The following is a 12,094-nucleotide window of genomic DNA, read 5'->3' as shown; positions in this document are numbered from 1 at the left end:
CTGTGTGTTCTAGGTGCCACTGATGTACAATATGGCATTGCAAGTTACTGATGGGCACTCATATCTATATCTAGGGAGCGGATGGTGCTGTGGTCTAAACCACTGAGCCTCTTAAGCTTGTCGATCAGAAGGTTGGTGGTTCGAATCCCTGTGACAGGGTGAGCTCAAATTGCTCTGTCCCTTCTCCTGCCAACCTAGCAGTTCAAAAGCACGCCGGTGCAAGTAGATAAGTAGGTACCGCTGCGACGGGAAGGTAAATGGCATTTCCGTGCATTCTGGCTTCCATCATGGTGGTCCGGTGTGCCTGAAGCAGTTTAGTCATGCTGGCCACATGACCAGTGGCGTAGCGTGGGGGGTGCCAGGGGTGCCAACCGCACCGGGCGCAACATCTGGGGGGGGGGCGCGAGTCCAGAGGGAAGGGACAAGTTCCTTCCTCCGCCGGGCTCCCCGCCGCCACCGCCACCGCCAGCCTTGCGCCCTAGCGCGCGCGCCCCCCGCCGTCGCTGTGGCTGCGCTCCGCTCACTGCTCGCAGGAGGAGCAGCCGCTGCAGCAGCGCCGACGCCGCCACCGACGCCTGGCCGGGCACGGGCAGCCTCTGCACCCTGCCGCCGCCGCCATCCCCTCGGCCCAGGCACAGGCGGCGGCTGCTTCTGCCTCCATCCTCCTCCGGGCAAGCAGCGTTGTTTGTGCGGCAGCGCCAGCGGAAACTCGCAGGTTAGGGGTTGGGGGGGCGCAAATTACTTGCCTTGCCCCGGGTTAGGGGGCGCAAATTACTTGCGTTGCCCCGGGTGCTGACAACTCACGCTACGCCGCTGCACATGACTCAGAAAGCTGTAGACAAACTCCCTCTGCCTGAAAGCTAGATAAGCGCTGCAAGCCCATAGTCGCTTTTGACTGGACTTAACCATCCAGGGGTCCTTTTCCTTACCTTTTACCTTTATATCTATATCTAATAAAATAATTAAGCAGGTGCCTCTTTTTCTCTTTCTATAAGTGGCTCAATCCAGCAGCACTATGCTTGGAATGCGTTCTTTGCTTCTACAGCAATCCCACAGCTGTGTCTTTTGGGAGTGCACCCAACAAAGACAGGGAATGAGCTGGTGGAGATTCTGGAAGAAATGGACCCAACTCATAAACAGGAGAAAGAATAGCAATCCTACAGCTGCTAACTTTGTTGGGATGGTATCAGTTTATTAGACCAGCCTGTTGATGTAAAGGGAAAATAAATTACAACCCTAACTATCTATTTGATGGCAAACCTACTGAATTCAGTGGGGCTTACTTTCAGGTAAGCAGGTTGCAGCCTAAGAGTGCAATCCTATTCATGGGTACTGAGAACTAAGTCCCATTGCCTCCAGTGGGACTTTCTTCCTGGTGTAAGTGTGGGCTTATGGCCCAAAAGCTGTTTTGGGTCACATGTTGGGCATAGCACAGAAAAACACAGATGCTGTAGTACCAGCACAGCTGGTCTTTCAGGTACATCATTAAAGCCCTTCACTAGTTCAACCTAAAGTGAATTATAGCAGAATCTGGCAGGACCCTGACGCTGAAGCCGCCATCTATCTTAACTAGAAATTGTGGTGCTTTTGACTGATCTGTTCCTTGATTCTGGCCAATATTCCAGAACACCCTGAGTTAAATTCTAAGATACTTCATTGCAGGATGTACACTAGGCTTGGCAGCTCAGAAGTCACTCTGGAAGTAAACACTCTGTGTTTCTATCTATATGCATAGATATACAGTGGTACCTCGGGTTAAGTACTTAATTCGTTCCGGAGGTCTGTTCTTAACCTGAAACTGATCTTAACCTGAAGCACCACTTTAGCTAATGGGGCCTCCTGCTGCCGCCGCGCCGCCGGAGCACGATTTCTGTTCTCATCCTGAAGCAAAGTTCTTAACACAAGGTACTATTTCTGGGTTAGTGGAGTCTATAACCTGAAGCGTCTGTAACCTGAAGTGTATGTAACCCAAGGTACCACTGTAACTGCTCCTATTTATTTAATAAAATTTATATACCACTTGATTGTTGAAACAAACCTCAAAGTGGTTTACAAAAGGATAAAACAATAACTTTATCACTAAACAATTCACAACAATAATTTAAAACATACAGAAAGTTATAACTGCAGTAGAATAGACTAAAGCAAATTAAAACTCACAAAAGTTTCCAAACATCTGGGTGTTAAAGTTTACTGCATACCATGCATTTAAAGCACATGGCTTCCACCAAAGAATCTTGGTAGTTAGTAGGGTGCTGGGAATTGTAGCTCTGTGACAGGTCAACTATAGTTCCCAGGAGTTTTGTGGAGAGGTCATTTACTTTAAATGTAAAGCAATGTGTGAAGCCCAAATTCTCTTGGCTTCTGAAGATGCACACTGCTTATTTCAAAGAGTAAAGACATTTATTTTATTTTATTTATGAAATTTATATACTTCCCTTCCCTGGTTCACAGGATAAAATCGCAATATAAAAACACAGAATGCACAATCAAAATAAAAACAGAAACAACTGAATAACAACCCCCCCAAAAAGAACCCCACATTTAAAAGGGCATTGGGTGACAATTCAACCAAAGACCTGCTTAAAGAGGAACATTTTTGCCTGACGCCTAAAGGTGTATAACAAAGACACCCATCCACCGAGGAGCAGGTGTTGGTTTTCCTGTTACATGGAAGGAAATGCGTCTCCCTACCTACTGACACAAGTCTCACCTCTGGCACTGCTTAAACCCTGGGACGGTTTTAGGAAAAGGTTATAGAAATTCTTGGAGGATCAGACTACCTGTCACTGTCAGAGGCTGTATGCCTCTAAATATGAGTTGCTGGGAATCGCAGGAGAGGACAGTACTGTTGCACCTGGCTCCTGCTTGCAGGTTTCCAATAGGTAACCGGTTCGTCCATGTGAAAACAGGATGTCTAAGTCCATGTTCATGACTTTGGTCCACCATACTTCAGAGAAGGTGGCTTCTGAAGTGTAGGTGGGTTCCCATGAAGCAAGACACAGTGATAACAGCAAGAACCTTTATCAAACTAACAGAACTGGACAACAGGGGCAAAGCAACTAATTATATACATTTCTGAAGGCTTGAGCCACTCCCACTCCCAACATGATTGGCTGTCTAAACTTCCAAGCTGCGAATCATGACCCAGATTTTAAGAGCCAATGGCAGAGGCCCAAATCCTGAAATGTTCTGTGATTGGCTATCATGTATCGAATCAGAACACAGGGGCTCAGAATCCTTAGTCCAGACTCAAGCTCCGGCAAACACAGACCACTAAATACATAACAGCTTTCCCCCATTTTCTTTATGGGTTGTATCCAACTCAGTCATACTCTCAGTGAAATAAATGGACTTAAACTATTCATGACTCACTTAACTCCATTCCTTTCAGTTAGTCTACAGTGAATATGAGATAGGTGGATTCGACCCTTTGCTTCGAGTGGAAGCCATGTTTACACAGCTAGTGCCTTCCCTCTTTTAAACGCCAATCCCCACTACAAGAGCTGTAGTACATCACATAATACCCTTTTTCTTTTTTAGGATCAGCTGACTATCATAGAAGAGTAAGCTGGCCTTGTTCTCTGACTTCCTCTATGCTATTATGACTCAAACAGCATTAAAACTTGAAAGCCTCATTCTTACCTTAGTCATTTGCGAGAGCAAGAAAGACCTGTCAATTACCTTGTTACTTTAGCAGATGATATAATCATACCTGCTCTGAAAAAAGTCCCAAAGCTGTTTTCACCTCCATTGTATACCATTGCTGCTCTATGTGAATAGCACCCTTATCTTAGGATGAATTAATGTCTCTGTGTTACTTACATAAATGGCTTGGTGTGCTCTTCCAAGTCCACATTCCCAGCAAGTTTGCACTCCTGTCTTAGCGGCATCTATGCTGGCTTGGTCATGTACACAGAATGGAAGATGGCAGGATCCCCAAGGATGTACTCTATGGGGAGCTAACCCACTGATGTCTGCAAACGTGACAACGTCCACCCACCATGTAAGCATCCCTTGCAGACGACCTCAGTGCCTAGAGACAGACAGGCCATGCATCCATAGCAGTGACCAGAGGAGGAATGACCACTGGGAGGAGCGCAGAGAGAAGAAACGTCATGGTGCATCTTCAGCAGCACAACCGGACACCTTCATCCGCCCCATCTTCAACAAAATATGTCTCTCCCTTATCGGTCTCTACAGCCACAGCAGGCGCTGTAACTCTCCAATGGTTTGACCTCACTCCTGAAGGCACATTCCTGCATTGTCTCCCAAGACAGAGGGATGCCGACAAGTCAGATATAAATATTTCTTGCAATATGACAAAGTATAAATATGTAACGTAAAAATAAAGGGGAGGGGGGCTCTTCCATGCCACTTTTGAAAATTGGCTCGACATGTTGCTAAGCGAAACGTCCGCTTTGAATCAAATATCCTTCTAACACTTCTTGGAAGTGTTCCTGCCGCTGAATCCGTGGAAATTTAAATCCATGCAAAACTGAGTAAATAACAAAGAGCATGCTGAGTAATTTTAAAATTTAGAGGCTATGGGAGAAGATGAAAGAAACATTATTTTGCTATTACTGTTTGAACAAGAGAATTTTGTGTGCTTCGAGCTATTTACACATTCCCCCTACAATGAAAACTTTGTGTTTATATATAACGGAGGGGTTATCTCTTCAATATACTTCACCCGCCTTCCTGCAGGATTGAAATGGAGAAAGGGTTACAGGTTATTCAAATGACAGAGCTCAGGAAACAATAGAGAAGAGAACGAAGACACAACTGTTTTAGCCTTTCATGAGGTTTCCAGTAGCGCAGTGTGTTTTCCACTATCCTCCCCACCCCCTCTTTCCACTCTGACTGCCTCTCCTTAATATCTGCGCAGGGGAAAAAAGAAGCGGCGCGTCTTGCTCATGGTGATAAAAACTCTGCTGTGGCTTTTCTACGCAGGGAACCAGTAGGAAGTATTCGTTCTTTCGAAAGCAGGAGCAAGCTTGGTGGCTTTTGCTTTTTTTATTATTATTAAAGCCCAATCGACAGGAGCTAAAATGCTACAGGGGGAAATCATCATCATTAACATTTCATCTTAACCTTTACTTACCTGTTCCTGTCATTTTTTTTTTAACAGCCATTTTCACACACCCTTCACTTTATTAACTTTTTGATTTGGAGAGTCGGTAGAAATTACAGGATGAAAATGTATCATTATTCATGCCGCAGAACTTTTCCGACAAAGCTAACAGAAGCGGGCTGCCTCTTCTGTGCTTTTGTTCTGTGTGAATAAGATGGAATTGAGGTCATTGTTGTCTCTACCCCTCGAATACCCTCCTCCCCCCCCCAGTGAGTTTCAAAATACTAAAATAAAGCCACAAATGACAGTTAGCCCCAAGGAACCATAAAACAAACGCATACATATATAAAAATGGCTAACAATAGAAGGAATTTATGTTGTCGTAAAATATAACTTATGTTACTGAAATGTCATGGAGCCAACAATGGAGAAAAGCTTTCAAAGCCCCATGTCCGCAGGCAAGAATACCGCTAGACACCTGCATGAAGGTGGCAAAGCAATCATATTATCTTGAATGGTTAAAGCTCCCGATCAAAGTTCAGAGATGAATGCTGATTCTTATGTGGCCAAAAGGGCAGCATCGATGCCAAGAAGCATCGGGCCTAGCGGAGTCCCAAGGTTTGCAGAAATACCGTATTTTTTGCTCTATAAGACTCACTTTTTCCCTCCTAAAAAGTAAGGGGAAATGTGTGTGCGTCTTATGCAGCGAATGTAGGCTGCGCAGCTATCCCAGAAGCCAGAACAGCAAGAGGGATTGCTGCTTTCACTGCACAGTGATCCCTCTTGCTGTTCTGGCTTCTGAGATTCAGAATATTTTTTTCCTTGTTTTCCTCCTCCAAAAACTAGGTGCGTCTTGTGGTCTGGTGCGTCTTATAGAGCGAAAAATACGGTACAAAGCATCTGTAGAGGAGGACCTTTTCAGAGTGAGCATGCTCAGTGACCACAGAATGCTGACAGATTGTTGGAAGGGGAAATGGAAAACTGGGCAGGTGGAGAAAATGGAATGGAGTGTTGTGGTGGAAAGGATTGCTGACTGACTGGCAACAGGAAAACAGGAGCACTTCAGACTGCGACATTTTGTTGTTGTTCCCATTTGCTCCACCCTATTTCCCACTAATTTTCTTTTTTCCTTTCCTTCTCCTCCTGCGATGAGGCTACATTTTAATATTTTAATGTTTCCATATTTTAATGTTGTATTTAAATTTTGTTTTTAAGTTGTAATCATTCAATTTGTTTTTATTATCGCTTGTAAGCCACTCTGAGCCCGGCCTTGGCTGGGGAGGGCGGGGTATAAATAAAAATTATTCTTATTCTTATTCTTATTCTTATCAGTGGTCTGATTTAGGCATTGTAGCCAATTTTAATGACAGCAATAACACTTTAAAAAATACTTGGCAGTTCTTGGAATCATAGGATCGTAGAGCTGCAAGGGACCTTGAGGGTCATGTAGTTCAAGCCCCTAGGATGGAGGCATCTCAACTAAATCAACCTCTGCTTACAAACCTCCAAGGAAGGAGAATCCACCACTTCTTGTGGGAGTCTCTTCCGCTGTCCAACTGCTTCTATCGTCAGAAAGTTCTTCCTGGTGCTTAGCCGCAATCTCCTTTCTATAGCAACGTTATTTGTTAGGTACTAAGCAAGCAAGCAATCTGAATTGTGGGTTAAACCACAGAACCTAGGATTTGCTGATCAGAAGGTCGGCGGTTCGAATCCCCGCGACGGGGTGAGCTCCCGTTGCTCGGTCCCAGCTGCTGCCAACCTAGCAGTTCAAAAGCACGTCAAAGTGCAAGTAGATAAATAGGTGCCACTCCGGCGGGAAGGTAAATGGCATTTCCGTGCGCTGCTCTGGTTTCACCAGAAGCGGCTTAGTCATGCCGGCCACATGACCCAGAAGCTGTCTGCGGACAAAACGCCGGCTCCCTTGGCCTATAGAGCGAGATGAGTGCCGCAACCCCAGAGTCGGCCACGACTGGACCTAATGGTCAGGGATCCCTTTACCTTTTAAGCAAGCAATCTGAATAAAAAACATTGCTAAAAACAGTAACCTAAGGGAAATGGGGGGGGGGGGTGGCGGCAGAAAAGTCACCTATTACAACATGGAACCAGAGAACTAGGAGGTCTTCCAAGTGTCACCTTTAAAAACCTGGCAAGAGATAACAATGAAAAGTGACAATTGCTATGCAGAGAAACTCCCATTAACCTGAATGGCCTGGGGGGACATCTAGAGCATTTGGATAATTAGGTCACTTTAAATAGAAAGGACTGTTAGAAGAGGCTGACTATGTTCACACAAACAGTGTGAAAACAAACAAGCATGTAATTAGATAAACCTAGTTGAAGCTATCTTGAAAGGCTCGGAAATGATGTGCTGGAAACTTTTCTAAAAATGGATGCTCAGCAAAGGCTGCATTCCCAATCATACTTACTTGAAAGAGAGGGCTTGTGCTCAGGTGAGGTTTGACAAAAAATAAAATAAAATAAAATATAAAATAAAATAAAATAAAATGCTGTGCTGTGCTGTTGTTTAAGAAAAGCAATTTTTTAAAAAGGAAATACTGTCCAAAAAACAAAACACCCTTCCTTGTGACTGATTTTACTTAATGCATTTCTAATCTATCATTTATCATAACGTCCCGAGGCAGGTTACTAAGAGACTTAAAATCCAATGACGCTTAACTCAAAGGTAATTTAAGTACATGACTAGGCATAGGACAGGAGCCTCCGTGATGTGGGAAGACACAAATGCAGGCCACTTATACTCAGATTGCCAGAGTGTACAGTTTTAATTTTCCTAAAACAAAATTTCTTGGCTGATAATGACTGGCGTGTTTGCTGTTCTTCACGCCCGCTGTTGAAACATTTCCAGGCCTCTTTCACTGCACCTGTTGTGAAGAGAATTGGCTTCAGTCCAATGACTCAGACTGTACGGGAGATTATAGGTACACACATATATGCAGGTAATAATAACAACAAAGGTAGCAGATTGACTGTGTATAACATTTTCATACTGCAGCTGACAGGTTTGTGTGTGAGCAGAAGGAAGTTGTGTCCTTTCCATGGATATCAGGCAGACATGTTTAAAATGCAGCAAAGGACACAGGAAAATAGGGTGCAAGGCAGGGTTGGCCCAAGATGGCACCGCCTTCCCTGCCAGGGAAGAAGGGGTGAGTGAAGATCTATATCATGGAAAAAGGGGGATCTTGCCACCTGAGGCGGTTGCTTCACTTTGCCTCATGGGTGGGCCGGCCCTGATGGAAGATATGAACAAGGCTGCATTTGCCCCGTGGTACAATTTTGCAGGTTAAAATAAATTGCACACGCCGTGCATGGATAAATAAAGTTTGCCTAGCTGATTATAAATGAAATATTGGATTTTCTTGGAATTCAAAATGCTGGGACAATTTTGCTGGTGAAAGAAAATAAACGAAAGGGGTTCTGGAGAATTGGGACAGCATGAAGTCATGAATTAAGCTCATCTAGAAGGGATAGGGGACAATGCAGAACAAACACGCTCTTTATTCCTGCGCAGTAGAAGCCTCTTTTAAAGTCCCTGTTCTGACCTTTCAGAGGAAACTATTCGCACATTTATGATTTATTTCTGCAACCATGTGGACTAGAAGAGTATTCTTCCTTTAAAGAGGGAAGTAAGAGATCCCTGTGATGCCAAATTATTTTTCCATACCAGGTTCAAGATACCCCATCTTTGGTTCTGAATATCAATCTCTGGAAATGAATAAATACATTGTTTTCTTTATTTTACATTGGTCCCACAGGCGTTTTGGGGAGGGGAATTTGGTAGCTTGTACTAACATTGGCACAATGCACAGCAGAGCAGAGCAGCGATTGCCCACAGCTTGTACTTTTTGTACTCTTTCTAAGACAAATGGGCAGTGATTTTCCTTGGAATACTCCGTTTGCAGATTTGCTGCAGTGATTCTTACATGCCCTCAATACAAAGAGAAGAATGGGGGGTATTATAAAGAGAGAGAATGAAGGCAATCAGTGAAAGCATGAATTATGTTGCACAAGAGCACCACAAGTTCCACCAATTGCTAGTGAAACATATTTCTTTACACAAAGTAAAGCGACAGGGCACACAGCGCTGTGTAATTTAAAAGTTTGGTCTAGACACAATTGGCACACATAGCTTAACTATTCACAACCTAAACACCCTGACACACAGTGATTATCTACTTACTGTTAAATTCAAGACAACCACACCTACTTAACTTTGCATGGAATATACTTGATTTGAACAAGTTCTAGGAGAAATTGAACTCCTGGATTGCTGGTAGTTCAAACTGTTCTATTATACTGGTGCATTTCCAGACACAAGCCCTATTGGATTAAACAGACAGAGGACAGTGGTCCATTGTCTTACGACCAGTGAGAGTCCAAACAGAGGCATAAATAAAAACAGCATTTCCAAATTGTTTCTTCACGTTTGTTTCAAGACTTAGGCTGACTACACGTATCACTTGCAGTATCCAAACAGCGCATTGGGCATCTATCCAAAACAGAGGTTCCCAAATTTATTTGGCCCACTGCCCCCTTTTCAGAAAAGAAAATTGCTCAGAGCCCTCCTGGAAAGCTATCTTCTTTAAGCAAACAAACAGAAAGATGCAGTGACAAATTTGTGTGGGTTTGACCATTGGTCGGTTATATCTGGCATTTTGTGTGTTTATTTGAAAAATAAAGTAACCACGATGACTTTAACTCTATGTTACATCACTAAGCATAATTAAACAACAGATGAAACATGTATGAACGGTTTTTCAAAATTCTCTTCTTTCTTTATGCTTCCCCCAACCCATCCCCAACCCCCCCAATTACATCTGAGGCTACTACTGCCCCCCTGGATCGTTCCAGTGCCCCCCCCGGGCGGTATCACCCACTTTGGAAAACACTGGTCTAAAAGAAATAGGGAAAATATAGATATCTGGATGATGTTTGAATGATTCTTGAGAAAAGGAAGCTGGGAAAGTTGGTGTCTCAGAGAGCTGTGAAGTTTAGGGTTAATAAATTCCTAAAATGTTTAAGTTTGACCTTTTGCTGCACTCATAGTAACCAACATTTCTTCAATCCTTCCTTTCTCTTCCTTTCTTCCTATCAATATAATCCTGGGCTGAATTTAGACACATCAAAAAACCGATTCAGTTAAACTCGTTGTAAACTTCATAAAGGGAAAGACCATTGGCAAAAGGTGGGACTCCACAGTGCCATCTGGTGTCACAGTGTTATAATGCATATAAAGCATTTTTTTCTCTACCAATGTAGCTGACTCCCTAAACACAGGAAGGTGATGCTAGTTACACCAGCTTAAGTTAAGCCAACGTGAAGTAGGTCCATTCAGGAAGCTCTGGGAAGGGCAAATGGTGTGGGAAGGTTCAGGGTGGCAGGAGAGGTTATATTAATTAATGTTTATTAATATCCTTCCTAACTTGTGCTAGCAAGTTCCTTTTCTTAGCAGAGTTACATTCCCCTTTTTACATGCACAGCAGATAGCTGGTTGCAGGTTCGTGTGAGCCTCTCATTATTATACAAGTCAGTCTGTCTCAGATTGAATTGTACGTTCCTGGTAAGTTCCCTTGAATCCCTCTTAAAAGAATAAAGACACCACAATCGGATTCAAAATCAGTAAAAGAAATTCAATCACAGTTGGATTCCTGAAGGTAGACTTAGTTACAAATACGTACATGTGAATCTACCCCATATGGGTTAATAATCCCAGTGCTTCTGCTAGCTGAGAGCTAGCAGAGCAGTCCTAGTTAAAAGCTGGTCAAACGAAGAAGGAAGTCAAAAAGAAGGATGCTACGTGACTTGTCCTTTTGTTACCTGGACAGGTTAGGTCATACCCACCTATCACATGCAAAAGGAAGGATGCTCCAGCCAGGAGGAACAGGAAGTTTCAACTGGCTGGACCAAACATTTCCTCGCATGTCCCCTCTAGCATTACAAGGAATGTTGTACTTGACTGCCTCTCATGGATCACATCCTACAAATGGAAGACAAGCCTTCAAACCACAGAACCATCTCAGACAGCATCACTACCTGTTGGCACCAGGTGTGTACGAACTGCAAGGTTGCACAGAGATAGCTCACTGGAAGCAGCTCAGAAATGCCGGTCCAGGGATGCAAACAAACAGGGGACAGAGCACAGATGGCATCCCAAGCAGGGCTCAGCACGGCAATCCAATCAGCACTCATTGAACATCACATTCCCCAGGCACGCACCACATGCTCCACCAACCACACAGCCATAAACAAGGCATGAGGAACACTATAGCTCACCTTGTGCCACACACCCCACCCACATTGTGCAACTTGCAAGCATGTCAGACATCCACAGGGGCAGCTCCTGTCACCTCCTCACCTCCAAAGAAAACCACGCAGCACAGATATCCAAGGTTGTAAAGACTGTGGAGAGAATAATTGGGTGCACTATTCCCACTTTGGATCAAATCTATACTTTCAGGTGTCATAAGAAAGCTGCAGAGACAGTGCAGGACAGTGCACACCCCAGAAATGATCTCTTTCAGCTTCTGCCTTCTGGAAAAAGGTTCAGGTTTATAAAGACTAGGACTAGCCACCTGAGAAACAGTTTCTATCCAAATGTGATTTTGGTTTTAAACGCAGTGTAAGGTAGTCTCTATGGGAGTATATTGTATTTAATTATGGGGTATCAGAGTTTTTAGGGGGTTAACCAGGCTGGCATAGCTGGGATAGCAGGTTTGTTGGTTTTTGAATGTCTGATGTAGATCTTTTCAATTTTGTTGTTCTGTATGGGACAATGACAATAAAGATTATCGTATTGTATCGGGTAGATGCAAAAGGACTGCTCCTGGGGGTTTCTGGGAGCTGTGGTCCACAGGCAGTTGCAAGAGCTACCGCAGGCTGACCTCCGGGGGGGGGGGAATATGGGCTCCTCGGCTGCTGTCACCCCTGAATAAATGAGACCTAGTGCTGACAGTTGTAAAAGTTTGGTCTTTTATTGAGCACACTTTGAAATGAGGCTCCCCT

At 44.0% G+C, this 12,094-nt stretch overlaps 2 long non-coding RNA genes across 2 annotated transcripts in view; one reads left to right on the top strand and one right to left on the bottom strand.

Annotated features, from left to right (window-relative positions):
- Nucleotides 1-11,890, top strand: part of LOC308594084 — a 375,081-nt gene extending 363,191 nt beyond the window's left edge. The window contains exon 2 of the long non-coding RNA XR_014011303.1: nt 11,717-11,890. This is a non-coding gene — a long non-coding RNA (uncharacterized lncRNA). The remainder of the gene's footprint in view (nt 1-11,716) is intronic.
- On the bottom strand, nt 7,839-9,867 carry LOC308594006. The gene is made up of 2 exons (XR_014011213.1): nt 9,724-9,867; nt 7,839-9,665 (listed from the first exon to the last, which is right to left on the bottom strand). It is a non-coding gene; the product is annotated as an uncharacterized lncRNA (long non-coding RNA).
- Nucleotides 11,891-12,094: the final 204 nt, after the last annotated feature.

This window comes from Podarcis bocagei (genome assembly GCF_964188305.1).
Source record: "Podarcis bocagei genome assembly, chromosome: 8".
In the NCBI taxonomy this organism is placed as follows: Eukaryota; Metazoa; Chordata; class Lepidosauria; order Squamata; family Lacertidae; genus Podarcis; species Podarcis bocagei.
Note: the sequence above shows the minus strand (reverse complement) of the source record. Positions and strands in the feature narration are given on the sequence as shown.